Source organism: Halichoeres trimaculatus, unplaced genomic scaffold (genome assembly GCF_033239565.1).
Source record: "Halichoeres trimaculatus isolate MK-OKI-2021-1 unplaced genomic scaffold, fHalTri1.1 fHalTri1_scaffold_2, whole genome shotgun sequence".
Taxonomy (NCBI): Eukaryota; Metazoa; Chordata; class Actinopteri; order Labriformes; family Labridae; genus Halichoeres; species Halichoeres trimaculatus.
This window is the reverse complement of record NW_027437180.1, coordinates 29,403,110-29,409,109: the sequence shown is the minus strand read 5'-3', so window position 1 is coordinate 29,409,109 and position 6,000 is coordinate 29,403,110. Positions and strand designations below refer to the sequence as shown.

The 6,000-nt window shown below is 39.6% G+C and overlaps 1 protein-coding gene across 1 annotated transcript in view; it reads left to right on the top strand.

The window, feature by feature from the left end:
• Positions 1-1,987: 1,987 nt before the first annotated feature.
• Positions 1,988-6,000, top strand: part of ctnna2 (catenin (cadherin-associated protein), alpha 2) — a 335,649-nt gene continuing 331,636 nt past the window's right edge. Inside the window, exon 1 of the mRNA XM_074686588.1 lies at positions 1,988-2,313. The gene's annotated coding sequence lies outside the window, so the exon portion shown is untranslated. The remainder of the gene's footprint in view (positions 2,314-6,000) is intronic.

Below are 6,000 nucleotides of genomic sequence, written 5' to 3'. Positions count from 1 at the left end.
CACTGCCTTACTGACCTAATGTGCTGGCTGGGAGTCAGCTTAATCCAATTTTCTTGGGAGTCAGAACTTCCCTGAGCCCTTCAGTGATTACCTGCTCATTTCAGACTCTGTAATTGTCCTGAAGTTCAATGTACTAAGCCTGATAGAAACTATGTGTCATTTCTCTGAATGTCCTATCAGCTGACATGTTGATGAATGAGTGATTAATATGTCTGTTTTAAGGTTTGAACTTCATGCCATGATGTATTATGAAGGAATTATAACATGTACGCTTTTGTGCGAACATATAGTTTAACCAAGTTGTTATGCAAATACTTCATCCTACTTTCAAAGCATCTCTTTATCACACTACATTGGAATAACCGTAATTAATTTTATAATTGCTTTAGCCTGTCAGGAGTGGACAGCCTAGCCTGTTGTGGTTGTGAAAACAGTTTAGGTTTTGTTGTTTTGGTGTTGGATTAATTCATTCATCCTCTACCGTTTATCCTATTCAAGGTCACGGGTCACTAGTGCCTATCCAAGCTGTCACCGGGTGAGAGGCAAGGCACACCCTGAACTGGTTGCCAGCCAATCACAGCTGACACACAGACTAACTTCCACGTGCACATTCACACCTAGATGCAATTTAGAATCACCAACTATCTTGATGACCATAGTTTTGGACAGTGGAAGGAAGTTGAAGTACCTGGAGAAAATCCAGGTATGCTCAGGGGTGAACATGAACCAGTATTTGAAATAGCAACCTGCTGTGAGCCTGTGGCACTGTGCCAAAGTGCAGCCTGTTTTGGTATCAGATACACCTTGAATCCAGTACTATTTAATGGCACACCAGCCATTGTGTTAAGTGATACCAAAACTGGTAAGCAGCAGAAATCAACTGGTTACAGTTGTAGTATCCTGTACTATTAAGGTGCAACAATGACATTTTACATTAAGTTTTTCAGGACAAAGGAAATAAACAAGTGGATGACTTTTTGCTGTTAACCTTGCACTGGCCTAAACTGACAGCATACAGAGAAAGTTGGACTTGAGAGCAAAGCTCAGGAATAACCCAAGCAATCTGTGGTACAAACATTACTAGTGATTTGTAGCTCCAGGCTGAGGGGAAGCTGAAATGAGTTGCCTTCATATTACTCCCAGGCTCACCCTAGAAATGAGGTGAGGAGTTCAGATAACTGAAAACTGCTCAGGGCCGATCCCACCACTCTTTTGAAAAAGACCCTGCTGAGGATAAAAAGGCCTCGAATAGGCATGCATCCCACAGCTTGCCTGGGTCTGGTCCTAAAATGTATCCTTTTTATGGAAATAAAGAATCACATATACTTACATACAGACACCTACAAAGGTACGTACGATAAAAAAATAGATTTAATAAAAAAACCCCTCTAGAATAAAAGCCAACTTTTAAACACATTTTTAAATTTAATGGGGTCATAGTTGCATCATTTGTAAAATAAACAATGTATAAACATCATTTTCCACTGGAGGTATAATTACAAATCTCATAAGTTTTAAATTCCTATCCAGAATTTACTACACATTAAAAACTACTTCTACTACAGTAAAAAAAAAATCATTACAGGAACAAAATGTTTTTTAATAAAATTCTAAAGGTGCTTTTCTGCTGGAAAGTCCTTCCATATTCATATTTTTACTGCATTTTGCTGATAGCTAAGTCTTCAATCTTTTTAATGTTTTTTTTTTTTATTATTGGGTATATAAGCCAGGAGTTTCAAGAGTACTATGAGACCATAGTAACTCAACTTTTACCCATGTAAAGACTTCATTGGAGCAGCACTTCCTCCTTCCTACTTCCCACCTCTGGATATTACTACAGCAGCCAGCATGCACACTCCCAGAACACAGCAGACCTCAGAATTCCTCCCGAGTATGCGCTCTATGGCAGGGTGCATCCTTACACAAGCTAATGCGCATGCGCCATTGACAGAGACTCTCCTGATTTGACAGCCCTGGAATCCACCGCGCAGCCCACTAAAGGCAAGGCTCTCCGTTACTAGCGCACCATCATCTGCACCTGCCTCCTCCGTTGTTGTGGTTGGAGCGCTGGGAGGGGTCATTATTTCGCAGGGAGACATAGAAGGAGGAGGCATTTCCGAGACGCCAACAGAAGCGTGTAGCCTCAGATTCAGCACCACAAGATTGAGGAAAGCGTCCGGGTTGTGTCGATTTCCACTCTTCACCGTGGGTTAATTGAACCGGAGGACACCCTTTTTTTGGGAATACTCAGACAAACCAGGCGCTGAACACAGTTTGTGGACCTGCAAGAGGTGTCATCTCATACGGTTAAAGGTGCGTAAGGTTTCTTCATCACTATGGTTTATCATCTGGAGGATTTTTTCTGCTAGCATCCCACAGTAGCATTACACTTGCTGCACAGACTGACACGCTACACTGCTAACATTAGCTTAGGCGAGGTCCGCCTTTTCATTCATCATTGTGCTTCTGTTAGTTAGTGGGATAGATGAATCTGTGCACCAAAATTCTGAACACCCGATTTTACTACTACATGCATGTGATTTCCCAGCTTGTATTTATTGATAGGATGGGCCAGGTTAAATCTCAGCGTTACCGGCTCTGCTAACGCTCCAAACCGCACACGGAGCTCTGCTATCCAGTGATCCCAGTGCTGAAAGCCTGCTCGGTCTGATCTGTTAAAGCCTGTCGGGTACAGACAAGCTAGGCTGCAAGGCTAAGAGAGCGGCTAGGCTAGCTGACACCGGCCACTTTCATGCTATAAATTAACGCTCGCACACCTGCATCAGTGGCCGTTTCAACGCGTAAAGGCTAAGGAGAACTACAGCAGTCTCCCGAGTCACTCAAATGCCGATTGGCCTATTTAAGTGGTGTTTTTCGCTACTCTTTTATTTCTTTGTCTTCTGATTTCTCTTCTTTGTTCAATTAACCCGGAATTAAGTCAAAGCTCGTTTTCCCGCACGAGGTTCACGTCATGTCTCTCTGCAAATTATTCTGAATTCATACAGCGTGTTCAGCTATGGCGTGTACCCTGCATGTTACTCTACAGCCAAGTCTCCGGAAGCTCTTAAAGCAAAGAGCCCAGTCTGGCTGAATGACAGCTGATTTCATCGTGCCTCGTTAGGATAGAATTTCGTTTCCTTCATTGTTCACTTGCTGTAATTCACTAAATCTTAAGTGCTGTCATTCAGCATGTAACGTAAACTCTACACAGTGCAGCAGGAGTCAGACCAAAGCTTTTGTGACCTCAGTGTAGTTTGCCACATTCTCTTCCTGTAACTGGATATGAGGAATCCCAGAGGCTTCCAGGGGTCACAGAGTGGCTGTATTTAGAATCTGAACCTCTGATTGGCAAGCAGGCATGCTTGGATTCACTGTACTAAGACTGTGGCTCTTTGACCGTTGACACATATGTTCACCATGTCCTTTAATCAGAAAAACGAATAAACTATATGAGGAGAGAAGCTAAAATCATTGATCAGTGGGTATATATCTAACAGAAAAGTCTCCCCAGTAGTCAAGCGTGTTGTCTCTTGTCTGACAATTTCAAGATATCTGCCAAAACTTGTTATCCCTTGAAGTACAACAATTAAGAAAATAGCAGAAAATAGTATTTTCATCTCTAATGAATCAGTCCTTTTGCTGTTGCTAAGTTAGATGACAAAAAAGCATAAAAGAAAATCTCTTTGAGCCTATCACATGTTTTTGAATCCTCTGGAATATCCCTAAAATGTTGTTTGTCAGAAAAGCAGACTCTAGTAGTTGCCAAAATATTTAATTATTGTTATGAGAAAATAGGAAAAGTAACAAATCCTTACAAGAGAAGATCAAACCAGGTGTCATTTACTTTTACAAATTGTCTGATGCAAAATGAAATTGAAATTAAAAATTAATTGGCTATCAAAGTAACCTATTTCCTGTTTTTGTTTGATATCAAAAACCAAATAATTATATCTGTTGTTCAAAATATCCCTCAGTAATTTACACTCAATTAGTCTTTTGAAATGACAACAGAGAAGAGAAACAATAATAAAAACAAATCATTTTTTAACAATTTTGTTGAAGCTATCATAGATTTCTTTGGCTACTCATTGACCATAGAAAGTAGTGAATGAAGAATGGACAGACTCTGTTTTTCCCTCTGGGGAATGACTGTGTATGTGTATCACTTTCTGCCATCTGCCGAAGATCATCTTTTATGCAAGGCTTATTTGTTTAACCTTTAGGATAATTCACTCAAGACTATTCTCATATTCAAGATTATTATGCTATCCTGGATGCATGATCAACTACTGCGCACCAAAGTAACATAATATACTAATTTTGGGGTGCATTCTCCTCTGAAAAACTTGTGATTTAGGTTTGTTTATATTAATATATTATATTTTATCATTCTTGTGCAATTCGAACCATTTCAGGCTGTGATTTACAACATTTTAAAGTTATTATTAAGTTATCCCCAGTTCCTCATTAGATAATAGCAAACTGAAAGAGTTTAGGCTACCTGTGTGTAATCTGAAGGTTTTTGGCTGAGTGACCATACCCCATTTAGAGTGTAAAAGCTGTTTCTGCTACAGGGGATAAGGAAAAGCCATAATTTAAGGGTGAGTCAATGGCAGTCAGGAGTGCATTGTGTTCTCTGTCTCCAGGGAGAGGAAGTGGTGATATTGGCTGAACACCATGGAGCCCCCTGTTGTTGTTCTGAAGCTGAGCTTTGAGGTAGCCATGGTACCCCCGCTAACTGGAACAGGACTGCTTCTCCTTTCCTATCAGGCTTTTTTTCTCACTCCAGCTCCTGCACTACTATTTGATACTGTTTAAAAGATGAGAGATGAGGCAATGGAAACAACACGGAATAATCAATAGTCGTAGCACTCTTGTCAACCACATCAATTTTAACTCTCGTAACCACAGGGTTATTATACTGCTGCAATGTGGCCCTGCATTGACCTGACAGCAAACATTCTCACCAGGGTTTTAGCCAAGTGTGTATTTGCTCCCCTCAAAGGGAATGTGTGTTTTCAGAGACTTTTACTTAGCTTTCTCAAAAGCATGTGACTTAAAACTGCGACTTAGAACTGTTCCATGACACAGTCTCACAGTGGACAATAAATCAAAAAACAAAACAAAACAAAAAACAAACACACACTTATTTGTGTCAGGGGGGACAATAAAGTAGATGATCCAGCACTGCTTAAAAGTGTAGTGTCAGCAGTAGTTTGGTGCAGCGAGGAAGAACAAGGTTATTCTCTGAAGTTCCATTGCATGTCTCATAGCCAGCCTAAATTTCAACCACAACTATCAGCAAGAGAGGCGCCACAGTTAGACTTTATATTCTTACACACCAGCTTTATTCTCTGTAGCACCATCATTAAAAATCAATCCACCCTCTCAGCACTCTGAAGATCTTTAAAGGGTGTGGTTAACTAACATTTTATCAAGAATCTTAAATTAAAGTGATAGAATGAAACCATTTAAGCTGAAAAAAAGTTTGTTTCATCAGCCCTTCAGTAGAATTGTTTGGTGGAATAACTGTTGAATTATAGTAGGTCTACTTATGTTCCCACTACACTGGTGTAGCATTCCTGCCTTTTGAGGTTAACAGAAGATTCTTACAAATTGGTATATATTTAAATCTGTATGGTGAATCCATTATTGTGGGATGTGAACTTTACTGGATAATGTGTTTCCCAGGTCACTTGCTTGACATCAGTTTATGAAAAATGACTTGCCCCATGGATACTGTATTGGCCTGGGCAGATAAATTTTGCTGGACGATATATTATCCAGTGGTTGATGATAAACGATATTATTGACAATATTTTTTGAGACCAAATTAACTAATTAATACAATGATAACATATCATAATAATGCATTACACCTTTTCAAATGCAATACATTTTTATTTCTCATGAGTAGTTTTTACTGTGTAATTGGAATATCGATAACCTTCAATATCCTAAAAAAACTCAAACAAAAAAGATTAGATAAAAAATGGTCTC